The sequence below is a fragment of the Puma concolor genome, chromosome C1 (assembly GCF_028749965.1).
Source record: "Puma concolor isolate L17-30 chromosome C1, mPumCon1.1.hap2, whole genome shotgun sequence".
Taxonomy (NCBI): domain Eukaryota; kingdom Metazoa; phylum Chordata; class Mammalia; order Carnivora; family Felidae; genus Puma; species Puma concolor.
Genome location: NC_141674.1, coordinates 115353175 through 115367363, shown reverse-complemented (window position 1 = coordinate 115367363; position 14189 = coordinate 115353175).

The window sequence follows — 14189 nt, the reverse complement described above, 5'->3', positions numbered from 1 at the left end:
GGAAAGAAAAACAAGGAACCTACAGAAGAGCAAGGCAGGCCTTGGGGAAAACAGTTGGAGGCACATCAGTGCTGCTTTTCCTCTAGCATCTCATTTTTTGCACGATCAATGCAAAGTCTGTGTCAAAGGGTAATTTATCCACTGTTAGCGAAGCAGTTAATTGTGTTGTAATTTTCTTCTGAATAGGATATTGTACACTGATTATTTGATGTATTTACTAGAGCTTGAAATTAACACTGCCATCGGACCGAGACTCCCTGACGTGGCTTCCAGCCCCAGCAGGGAGTGTCCTTTTGCAGGGAATACCCTCACACCCGTCTGTCAGTGGTGATGCTCCTGGAGTAGCTGTGAGAGAGAATCAGAAACAGTGAGGTTCCTAAAGTCATTAGCATTTAATTATCAGTGCTATTTGTCAAGGTCGGTAACGATCATTTTTCAGTTTATGAGTTTATTTTGCTGGTTCGTGAGGTTAGTTCTAGGAAAGGGAGCATGTCTGAATGGCCTAGCTCATTATGGAGCAAAATAAATGTAAGAGCTCCCCCTTGGATCCTTTTCTATATATTCAGGTAGGGCCACTCCTGCCCACAACACAGACCCTGGCCACACTTTTCCATTTAAAAGATGATACAAAATCAAAAGGCAAGGAGATTTGGCATCGGGCACATGTAGGTCTCTAGCCATTCATGAACTAGACTAGGCTCCCCTGAAACAGTTTCCTGTTCCTTGGAGCTTCTCTTTTCTCATATATACATCAGGAATAGTGAACCCTAACATAACCATAGCTCATGGGAGTTAAACATGATACCAAATACAAACAGTATGGAATAAAATAATGGTCAGCTTTTTATTGAGCACCTACTCTACACTAAAATATGCTTAATTAGGGGGGGGTTGTTTGTTTTTTTTTCACCCTGGAGCTTCTCAGAGATACCATTATAATAACTCTAATAGCAGAGGAGGTAAAAATGATACCACAGCAATCCAAAGACAGAGTCTGATGTGGTCAACAAATAGCATTAAATGTGTATGAACACATTTTTTTGTTAATTTCTATGTGAATTGTAAATGTAACTCTGGAATATAATTATATTTGTTTTTATTAAAATCTATTTTTTATTTTCTATTTTTTTAATGTTTATGTATTTATTTTGAGAAACAGAGAGATCGAGAGCAAGCTGGGGAGGGGCAGGGAGAGAGGGGAACAGGGAATCCCAAGCAGGTTCAACACTGTCAGCACAGAGCCCGATGTGGGGCTCAACCCCAGGAACCTGTGAGATCATTCCGTGAGCCAGAATCAGGAGCCAGGTGCTTAACTGACTGAGCCACCCAGGCACTCCTAAAATATATTTTTTAAATTACTTAATGCAAGCAAATAAGTAATCAGAGATATGCTACCTTCACCTCCTGGCTTCAATTACAGTGAATGGCAACAAAAAACAACTGGAAAGCAGACTTTGTCCTTCCCGCCAGTGACTTTGCGAAGTTCTTCCCTTGCAGTATCTTGTTCAATACTCACAGTGATCTCATGTGGTAGATTTCATTGTTATTCCCACTTTACAGTTAAAGCCACTGCACATTGAGAGGTTAAGTAAACTTCTCAAGATTGCAAATGCTGAAAGCGATCAGAATTTGAACCCAGGTTGTCAGCCTCCAGACCCCAGGATCCATTTCACATGCCAGTGGAGGCTTCATTCTCCTTTGATTTCTTTCTTCACCTCCACATGTTTATTTCCAAGTTATAGTTAAAATTTGGTTGTTTTTCTATTCTCTATTTCATTCACTTCAGTTCTATTGTCATTTCCTTCCTTCCGCTACTTTTGGGCTTAGTTTGTTCTTTTTCTAGTTCTTTGCGTTATAACATTGGGTTGTCTGTTTGAGATCTATCTTATTTCTTAATATAGGCATTTACAGATTTAATCTTCCCTCCTAGAATTGATTTTGCTGCATTTGTTAATTTTGGTATGTTATTTCCGTTTTCATTTGTCTTAAGATTTTTTTCTATTTCCTAATGAGCATATTGCTTAATTTCCACATATTTTTGAATTTTTTTTCATTTTTTTAAAAAGATAAAGAAAGTAGACTTTTAGCTATACTAAGGAAAAAAGAGAAGACTGAAATAAATAAAACTACAAGTGATCAGTTGACCTGATACCACAAAAATACAAAGGATGATTAAAAATTATTATGAATAGGGGCACCTGGGTGGCGCAGTCGGTTAAGCGTCCGACTTCAGCCAGGTCACGATCTCGCGGTCCGTGAGTTCGAGCCCCGCGTCGGGCTCTGGGCTGATGGCTCAGAGCCTGGAGCCTGTTTCCGATTCTGTGTCTCCCTCTCTCTCTGCCCCTCCCCCGTTCATGCTCTGTCTCTCTCTGTCCCAAAAATAAATAAACGTTGAAAAAAAAAATTTAAAAAAAAATTATTATGAATAATTTACACACCAACAAACCAGATAACCTGGAAGAAATGGATACATTCCTGGAAACATACTTGTTACTGGAGGGTGGGAGGGACTCTGGTCCTTGTCTCACGGAGTCAAAGAATGAAACTCGTGGACAAGAGAGAGTGAGCCAAGCGATAGAATTTATTGAGAGAAAGTGTAAAGCTCTCAAGAGTGAGAGGGGTCCCGACTGGTTTGCCGCTGGTGATTTCTGTCCCTGGTTTTTTACTGGAACCTTATCAGCAAGTTGGTGAGACCTCACCCCTGACACCTGGCCCAGGCAGGTCCAGAACACATTGATCTTCTCCTCTTCTTCCCCAAACTCTGCTGCCATTGCTGCTTCTTCAGCCTCCCACTTGTAGCTACACCCCACCTCCCGGGTGGTCCCTGGTCTCTCCTTGCCCAACACAACCCATTTTCTACTCAATACTGAACCTAAATCATGAAGTAATGGAAAATCTGAAAGATTAATAACAAGTGAGGAGATTAAAGCACTAATTAAAAACTTCCAAACAAAGAAAAGCCAAGAACCTGATGGCTTCACTGGTAAATTCTACAAAGCATTTATAAAAGAATTAACACCAATCTTTCTCAATTCCTCCAAAAAATGAAGAGGAGACAATATTTCCAAACTCATTTAATGAGGCCAGAGTTACCCTCAAAACAAAGCCAGTCAAGGATATAAGAAAACTACGGGTCAATATCTCTGATGCACAGTACAAAAACCCTCATCAAAATACTAGCAAACTGAACTGAACAACACATTCAAATTGTCATACACCATGATCAAGTGGAATTTATTCTTGGAATGCAACGATGATGGTTTAACACACACAAATCAATACATATTATGCACTACATTAACAAAATGAAGAGAAAAAAATCACACGATTATCTTAACAGGTGCAGAAAAAACATTTGACAAAACCTAACATGATTTCATGATAAAAACTCTCAACAAATTAGGTATAGGAGGAATGTACCTCAACATAATCAAGGCCGTCTATGACAAGTCCATAGCTAACATCATTGTCAAAGGTGAGAAAGCTCAATGTTTCTCCTCTAAGGTTAGGAACATGACAAATATGTTCACTGTCACCACTTCTTATTCAACATGGCACTGGAAGTCATGGCCAGAGCAATTAGATAAGAAAAATAAAATAAAATAAATAAAAAGGAAGAAGTAAAATTGGGCCTGTTTGTAGATGATGTGATCTTGTGTATAGAAGACCCTAAAGACTCTGCCAAAAAAAAACAGAAAAACAAAAAACTGTTAGCACGTATAAACAAAGTTACTACAGTTTGAATATTTGCAGCATAAAAAATCAATACGCAAAAATCAGTTGCCCTTTTATACACTAACAAGAAAATATCCAAAAAGAAATGTAGAAAATAATCCAATTTATAATAGTATCAAACATAATAAACTAGAAATAAATTTAACTAAGGAGGTGAAAAATCTGTTCACTGAAAACTATAAAATACTGATGAATGAAACTGAAGATGACACAAATAAATGGAAAGATACCTTGTGTTCATGGATTGGAAAAATTAATATTGTTAAAATATCTACGCCGCCCAAAGAAACCTAAAGACTTAATGGAATCCCTATCAAAATCCCAATGGGATTTTTCACAGAAAAAATAAATGTTAAATAAAATTAAATAAAATATTAAATAAAAAGTAATATTAAAATTGATGCAGACCCTGAAAAGACCTTCAAAAGCCAAACGGATCTAGAGTATAAAGAACAAAGCTGTAGTTACCAGATTTCAAAATATACTACAAAGCTCTATTAATCCAAGCAGCTTGGTGCTGGCATAGAAACTGACAAATAGACCAAAAGAACAAAGTAGAAAATGTAGAAGTATATCTATATCCCTATGGTCAATTTATTTTCAGCAAAGTTGCCAAGAACACACAATGGGTAAGGACAGTCTCTTTAATAAATGGTGTTGGGAAAACTGGATATCCCCATGCAGAAGAATGCAATTGACTCTTATCCCATACCATATACAAAAATTGGCTCAAAATGCATTAAAGACTTACATATAAGACCTAAAGTATTTAAAACTATTATACTAAAACTTTGGAGAAAATCTTTTTGACATTGGAATAGGTAGTGATTTTATGGATATGACACCAAAAGCACAAGCAACAAAAGCAAAAATAGACAAATGGTTTTGTATCAAACTAAAACACTTTGGCGCAGTAAAGAAAATAATCGAAAGAGTGAAGAGACAACCTAGAGAATGGGGAAAAATATTTGTAAATCATACAGCTGATAAAAATTAATATCTAGAACATATAAGGAATTCATATAACGCAATAACAATAAAAAAATTTAAAAATAGGCAAAAGACCCCAATGGACATTTCTTAAATGACATAAAAATGGTCTACACATATGAAACAATCTTGAACATCCCTAATCCTCAGAAAAATGCAAATCAAGAACCGCAATAAGAGATCACCGCATACCTGTTAGAATCCCTATTATTAAAAACATAAAAAAATAAGTGTTGGTAAAGATATTGACAAAAGGGAACCCTTGTAAACTGTTGGTGGGAATGTAAATTAGTACAGCCATTATGGAAAGTAGTATGGGGAATTTTTTTAATTTCCTCAGAAATTAAAAAAAAAATAGAACTTTTATGATCCATCAACACTGCTTCCAGAAGAAATGAAATCAGTATCTTGAGACATAAATACTCCCATGTCTATTGCAACATTATACACAATAGCCAAGACATGGGATCAACCTAAGTGTCTGTCACATTTGCAACCATATGGGTGAAACTTGAGCACATTATGCTAAGTGAAACAAGCCAAGCACAGGGGAAAAGGAAGGAAGGAAGGAAGGAAGGAAGGAAGGAAGGAAGGAAGGAAGGAAGGAAGGGAGAAAGAAAGAAAGAAAGAAAGAAAGAAAGAAAGAAAGAAAGAAAGAAAAAAGAAAGAAAGAAAGAAAGAAAGAAAGAAAGAAAGAAAGAAAGAAAAAAGAAAGAAACCCTGCAAGATATTCCTCATGTATTAAATCTAAAAAAAAAAGCAATTTCACAGGCGCCTGGGGGCTCAGTCCGTTAATCATCTGAGTTGGCTCGGGTCACGATCTCATAGGTCGTGAGTTTGAGACCCTCATAGGGCTCTCTGCTGTCAGCCTAGTTGAGTCCTCTGTCCCCCTCTCTCTGACCCTCCCCTGCGTGCCCTCTGTCTCTCTAAAAATAAATAAACAAAAAAATCTTAAAAATAACAATTTCATAGAAGAGAGTAGGATGGCTGTTTTCAGGGGCTGGGGGTAAGGGAAATGAGAGACGTTGGTCAAAAGATACAGTTTCTGTTATCCAAGATGAAGAAATTTTGTGGCTTTAATTTACAGCATGATGACTATAGTTTAACAATACTATATTATATACTCGAAATTTACCAAGAGAGCAGACCTTGAATGTTCTCACCACCCCCGCAAAAATTACCATGTGACGTGATAGAAAATGTTAATTAGCTTGATTGTGGTAATCATTCCACATTGTACCCATATATCAAAGTATTTTACAAAGTAAATACATACAATTTTTGTCAGTTACATCACAGTAAAAACTGGAAAATACAGTTTTTCAAAAATCTTTCCATATTCTCTATTCTCACCACTCCTGTTTTTGTTTAGGGCTGCCTCACTCTGCAATGAATTACAAGTAAGCAAGCAGTTATTATAATGTAATTATTTCTATAATTGAAGATGGTAAAATTTGCTGCAGAATTCATAACAAATGATAAGTAATAAACAGTACAATCTACCACCAAGATAAACACTGTATGTATAAAAAGGCCTTCAATAAATGTTTGCTGAATTTAATAAAAGCTTGTAAGGAAAGCGAGTGAATAAACTAATTCAGTTATCTTAGGAGAAGCCACCTTATAGAATGATTACGGTAACTGATTATAACCCAAATATGTTTTTAAAACAACTTCCTTCAGTTTAATTCCAAATGCCTTAAATTCCTTCAGTTAAATTCAAGCTGTTCATTCATTCCGCTGTTTATTCATTCATTTATTCCACAAATGCATATCTGCTGCTTACAATGTTACAGAAACTATGCTGAATCCAGGAAATATAAAGAAGAATGAAGCATAGTCTTTGCCTTTCAGTAATCACAACTTGGTGAGACTCCTGATATGTGTTTAATTTTTAGGTTATCTAAAGCTGATGAGGTTATCTGTCTTTACAGCCATTCAACATAGGGCTGTTACCAATTCAGACTGACAAATAATCGAGTTAGTTAAATGAAAAGGAGTAGAAGTAGGCTTGCCAGATTTGGTGAATAAAAACAAGCGTGCAATAGATTTGAATTTCATGGAAGTAATGAATTTTCTCAGTATAAGTAGGTCCCATATAATCCCTGGGCTGTACTTACATAAAACATTGTTTTTTGCTTATCTGAAATTCAAGAGTGTCTGTGTCCTGCATTTTACCTGGCAACCCTCGTTTGGGGGCTTTTACAATCTCGTTCCCTCTTCTGGTTTTAATGGAGTTATAAGGGTGAACAGAAAAGAGCACTGCCTACCTACCCATCGTGCCCAAACCACAGAGTGGCAGCACCTAAAACAAAACTAATGAGGTTTTGAGACCCTTGTAAGAAAGGCTTTTTTTTTTTCAAGGAAAATTATGTACCCTGTGAGACATATTTTCCACTCAGAGAGCACTAGTTTTCTCATTTAAGTCTGCCTGTCAGGGCATATTTTGAGTGCAGTGATATTTTTAATATCATATTTCACTCAAGGATTTCAAAGTACTTTAGAAATAATTACATTATTAATGCCCTTGTGACCCCCGTGAAGTAGCTAGGGGGCATATATTATTTATAATCACATTATGGATGGAGAAACTGAGATAAAGAAAGGCTTAGTGGTTTGATCAAGGTCATGAAATGAGTCACTCGTGAAGCCAAGCACAGAACTTACTACTGGTGAGCGGTACAGTTCTGTGCACTTAGGGTATGAGGGTTGGGGTGGGGGAGGGGATTATGGGAGATAAAATTTGGCGGAAGCTTTGAAATAGAGGATAATCACAATTACAATGAACTAGAATTATTCTTCATGTCCTTTCCCTGCCCCTGTTCATCTCTCCTGCCCTATCCTGGGGCAGTGTCATGAGGGCAAGATAGCCACATGGTAGGTGACATAGGAGATGTCACACTGAAGGATGTGACATCGTCTGTGTTGTGGTCCTCATCTTAATCAGATGAGGCAGAAATTAGAACCAAACAAAGTCAGCTTCAGTATAGTCTTGTCACTGCATGAATTGTGCAACATCTAAACTAGATGTGCATCCCTGAGAAAGACATCCGATTTCTTCCAGTTTTAGGGGCCTTATCTCTGTTATAAAGATACTGGTATCAATCTTGACACATTGTGCTATTATAAATGCCATTCATAAAAGACTGAGCGAATGGTAGCACATATTTTGACCCAATAGGCTAAAATCGAACATTATTTTTTTACAGTTTATTTTATTATTTATTTTGAGAAACAGAGAAAGAGAGAAAGAGACAGAGACAGAGAGAGGGCGAGCATGAGCAGGGGAGGGGCAGAGAGAGAGAATCCCAAGGAGGCTCCAGGCTGTCAGCACCTGATGCAGGGCTCGAACTCAGGAACCATCAGATCATGACCTGAGCCAAAACCAAGAGTGGGAGGCTTAACCAACTGAGTCACCCAGGGGCCACTGAAATCAAATGTTCTCCAGAATTTCTCCTTTTCTCTGGTTCTTGGTTTCATCAGCAATGGAAAATGATGGCATTAGGAGCAGATGACCTCAGAGGTCTTCTCTGGCTTTAAGATGATCTGATTTTACGGATTGCAGCTTTGAAAAAAATCACCGAGGTTCACCTTAAAACAATGCTAGGTTTATAAGCTGTCTCTTAAAACAGACTTCAATTCCGTACAATTCTGGTGCAATGATGCTCCTACTGATAATCCTGTGCAAGGTGCAGGTAATGTTCTTTTACACACACTTATATACCCTCTGATAGCTGAAGATTTATTTCCAGCATTAAATACAACCCCCCCTTTTTTTAATCTCAAAAAGCCCTGAAGTTATGGCATTTACATGCAAGCTGTGCCTGTGAAAAGCAGGGTGTCTGTGCCTCAAACCAATTTCCCAGAAGGTTGGGTAACCCAGGAGCAGTCCTGGACTTTGGAGATAGACCTTCATTTGACCTTGGGCAGGATGGTTCACTTTTCTGGACCTCCCTTGGTTACTTTTATATGAGATAGATATAATATGATCTAACTTCCAAGTTTGTTATAAGGATGAAATGTCATAGTAAAAATGTTCTCTTACAGAACTTTCCATTTTAATTAAATTTCCTACTAGTTGAGGTTGGAAAGCCTCATTAGGGGTACCCACTCCCTATGCGCAGGTCTTTTCAGGAAGCTCTACAATAAAGAAATAAACCAGTGTACTTTTTTAAGATTCATTCATTCATTCCACTCATCCATTTACGCATTCATTCATTCATTCATTCATAAGAATGCTTTCTCTTTTATTTAAAAACAAAGCAAGTTGTTTCAAAGGAGAGAATGTTCCTTAGATTAACTAAAATACCTTATTCTTTTTTCTTAACAATTCAACATTTGGAAACACGTGCCTATAAGATAAAGTGTCCCTTAATTTTTCCATGATCAGTTGACTAATCTTCCACCCACAGTTTGAAATGTCTGCTCAATTTATAGTGATATACCAAATGAGAATAAAAGGAAAAAAGTAGAAAATTATGCAAAATTGGTAGCAAGTGTGTATACACACACACACACACACAATTAAAAGAAAACATTGCAGTGAACCAACACATTCTTTTAATTAACTGCTTGTGAAATCCCAGAATAATGAGTCGCTGTTCAAATCCCATTTCTATAATCTTACCACACCTTTAATCATGCTATTTCAGCACCTACCACATTAGATAGAACTCACATCTCCCGTGGGGAATATAGCCCTGACTGTTTAACAGGGCAGCAAAACATAAAATCACGTAAGATGACCGTCTCCCACGTTGCACCATAGTCAGCTGGACCATGCTGTTTGCCCTATCTCCAGGCCACACTCTCTCCACCTGTCAGGTTCCTTGCTGCGACCCCCAGGTCTATCAGTCCAGCTCCATTGGGTACCACACCCATCCACCTTGGGCTCCTTCCCACTGCTCTCCTTTCTCACTCCATGGTCAATAAACTAGCAGGACTTCTTCCACAAGAGGCTGGCTCATGCCTCTGTGCTTCTGCTTGTGCTGCTGTCTGTTCCTGCCACCCTTCCCAATGCACTTCATTTCCTTGGATGCTTCTCTACTCAGATTCTGTTGCTTCCCTAAAGACTTTCTTGGCCCCTCAGGCTGGCCTAGACACAGTTTCTGTTGTGGGCTGTGATCTCTGATGCTTCAATCAGAGCGTACCTACTACCATATTCATTGCCTATGAGCTCAGGAAGGCCGTGGCTATGAGCCACCATGATTTTATTCCTGAATTCCCACAGTCTGGCATGTAAAAGCTAAATAAATGGAATATGAGGGAAACATTGGGTAAGTAAAAGATCATATTCATTGATGTCTTCCATAGAGAAATCTATAGCCAATCTGTAGGATAAGCAGGAGCTTGTGAAGAGGTCCTGCATGAAGATCTTAGCCCAAGATAGGTAAAAGCAAGAGGATTGTGTTTGTTTGTGTGTTTGTTTTTTAAGGTTTATTCATTTTTCAGAGACATACAAAGCATGAATGGGGGAGGGGTAGAGAGAGAGGGAGACACAGAATCTGAAGCAGGCTCCAGGCTCTGAGCCATCAGCACAGAACCCAACGCAGGGCTCAAACTCTCGGACCGCGAGATCATGACCTGAGCCTAAGTCAGATGTTTAACTGACTGAGCCACTCAGGTGCCCCCGTTTGTTTGTTTTTAATGTTTATTTATTTTTGAAAGACAGAGTGCGAGTGGGGGAGGGACAGAAAAAGAGGGAGACAGAATCTGAAGCAGGCTCCCAGCTGTCAGTACAGAGCCTGATGTGGGACTCGAACCCACAAACTGTGAGATCATGACCTGAGCCAAAGTCTGATGCTTAATTTACTGAGCCACCCACACCTCCAAGAAGATTGCGTTTAAATGAACAAAGAAATGTTTCTCAGGAGTCTGAGTGTAAGATATATGGAGAGTGAGTGCTTGATGTTGGAGGCAGAAGCCAGAAATATACATGGGAAAAAAAAGCTGTATATGTGCCATGAATTATAAGAAATCACCTGCAATGTGGGTGTGATACATGTACCTCCCTCATAAGTAGGTTTCAAACATTCGAGAAATGCATGTAGAACACTTAGAATGGTGCCTTGCTCCAAAGAGGCAGTGCAATAGTGCTAATAATAGAAATCATTAGTATATTGTTAATTATAGAGTTTCATGAAGATGTTCTAACTCTGTGACTAAACTTTGATGATATCCTATGATAACTCTATGCTATCACTTATTAGCGATTTACTTGTCTATTGATTGAAAAAATCCACTTACCACATACATATCGAGTGCCTATGATATCGCAAGCACTCTTCTTGGTGTTTATTTTATCCCTATGCGGTAAGCTTTTGGTGACTATATTTTTTGTTGAAGTTAACTGACATACAATTTTATATTAGTTTCAGGTGTACAATATAGTTTACTTATGTATATTATGAAGTGATCACAGCCATAAGTCTAGCTACCATCTGTTACTAAAGTTGTTACAATATTAACTATATCTCCTATGTTGTACATTGTATCCCTGTGTTTTATTTATTGCATAACTGGAAGCTTGTACCTTTTAATCCCCTTCCCCTATTTTCTTCTCCATCTCCTCACCCTCATTTCCCTCTGGCAACTCTCAGTTTGTTCACTATATCTATGAGTCTTTCTCTTTTCTATTTTGTTTCTTCGTTTGTTTGTTTCATTCTTTTTTTTTCCTTAAGTTTATTTCTCTGTTTTGAAAGAGACAAAGAGAGGGAGTGGGGAAGGGGCAGAGAGAGAGAGAGAGAGAGAGGGAAAGAGGGAATCCCAAGCAGGCTCCACACTGTCACTACAGAGCCTGATGCAGGGCTCAAACCTCAAACCATGAGATCATGACCTGAGCCAAAACCAAGAGTCAGACACTTAACCGACTGAGCCACCCAGCTGCCCCATTCTTTTTTATGGCAGAGTAATATTCCAGTAATATTCCAGTAGTATAATATACTGGAATATATATATATATATATATATATATATATATATATATATATATATATGTGTGTGTGTGTGTGTGTATGTATATATATATACATACACATATATATATACACATACATACACATATATGTGTATATATATATCTATATATAGATATATAGATTATATTGTATATATTATAGATATATAGATAATTTATAGCTATATATAGATAGACCTATATTATATATATATCTATAAGTATCTATAAATATCTATCTATAAGTATATATATATATATATATATATATATATATAATCTCACATCTTCTTTATCTATCGTTTGATGGCCACTAGAGAATATCCGGTACGATTAACAACTTTGTTTTCCACACGTAAAGGTATTTTAGCTTAAACAAAGTTCAGGTCCCTTATGAAGATTCTTTCTAAGTCTCCCAAGGGGCTCCTAGTTTTCCCAAAGGTGCAAACAGATCACTAGGACTCTCTGACATCTCCAGGGTTTTTATCAAAGAAGGATCCCAGTCTTTGCCTTTGGGTGGAAACAGGATCACACTGGATCAAAGATGTGTGGCCTTTCTTTTCTTGACTATCAATCCATAAGTTTCTATTAGTAAGTGTCTACTGTGTATGGGGCAATTTCTTAAGCACAAGGGATAAAAAAGATAAATAAGGAAGAATCCTAGGCTTTCAGTTATGAAAATTCAGGCTCAGTTATGAAAATTAACCACAACATAACAATCTGAAAATGCCCATTGTATAGAAGAATAAACTACGAGAGCATATAAAAGGGGCACCTAACAGTAAGGGAAGGAGTGGGTCAGGGACATCTTCTTTGAGGAAGTGATGGCTAAATAAATTTTGAAAAAAGTCAGTGTTAATGAGATAGTAGAGGAGAAGTTTCTAGGAATGAAGAATAGTGCTTTGAAGGCAAAAGATATAAAACAGCAAAATGCACCCAAGTGATTACCCATACATATTTCAGACACGTTTAACTGTAATATACAACATTATGATATACATCGATCTATGTGTCTCATACAAGTACATCTAAAAGAGGTAAAAATTCAAAAGGATATATTTTGATGCATAAAGCCCAGATTTATTATAAGTCCAAATTTCTTGATGAAGCAATTTGACTTTTATAACTTCACTTATCTCTCTAGCTTCCTATTTCTCTCTTCCCTAAGGATAGTCTTTAATTTGGGTGTAGGCATATTTTTTCTATGAGAGACCAGATAGTAAATACTTTAGGTTTTGTGAGCCAAGCAATCTCTGTTGGGACTACACAACTCTGTTGTTGCATGAAAGCAGCCATAGGCAATACATAAACATATGGGCATGGCTGTGTTCCAAGAAAACTTTTTTCATGGACTCTGATATCCGAATTTCATGTAATTTTCATGTGATATGAAATTGTATTTTCTTTTGACTTCTTTTTCAATTATTTATAAATGTAGAAAAGTTTGTTAGCTTGTAGGCCATAAAAAACAAGTAACAGGCTGGATTCCATCCTCAGAACATAGTTTATCAACTCCTGTTTCAGAATATCATTATAACTTAGGAGGAGTTATAGAACAAATTTCATTAGCATTTTCTCACTGTTAGATCTGAAATCAGAATACACTGTTATTAGTTTTATGTATCTATACTAAACTTACTGTGTTTTTTTTCTGATGTCATTTACAAATATGCTATATTTTCCATTGCGAAGTAATTAAAGGTCAACTGTATATGATGACCGTGTGAGTATCACATTTGATAGGAATGGATTCAGAACCTGCAAACTGCAGATAGGAATGCCTTTGTAAAGCATTTTTACCAGGAACATGGACCATCTGTTTCCTTGGGTGATACAGTATCTCAGTCCACAATATGGTTCCAAATGAATAATGGAGATTGGTTTTTACGAGTCAGCTTTATCTGTTTCAGCAATGATTAATAGCTCCCTGGTCCACCTTGCTTACAAAAAGGGAGAAAACATGCGAAAACAATTTCGTATCTGAGTGAGATGAATCCAAATTTTGCAAATAAGATTACAGTCAACGGATGCAGATGCCACTGAGTTTAGAGCTTTTCCTTAATGTGTTGTTTAAGGGAAAGAAGGTGGGGATTGGAGACTGTATGTCTTGGATTAGGGACCAGATTATTCCTTTAATGTAGCCTCTGACGAATCACCTCACATCACTGAGCCTTCGTTTTATCTCTGTGACATGAGGATACCAACACATCTCATATGCTATTTGGCTGAACATTTATTATTTTGCATGTATAGGATCTCGAACATGGTAACCTACATAGTATTCAATAAGGTATTTAGATTTATTTTGGCAATGATCTCTGTGTGTGTGCGTGCGTGTGTGTGTGTGTGTGTGTGTCTGTGTGTGTGTTATGCATACGACTAACTCCATTCCAATAGAACTACCCTACAATCTAGCAATAGCACTGCTAGGAATTTATCCAAGGGATACAGGAGTGCTGATGCATAGGGGCACATGTACCCCAATGTTTACAGCAGCACTTTCAACAAT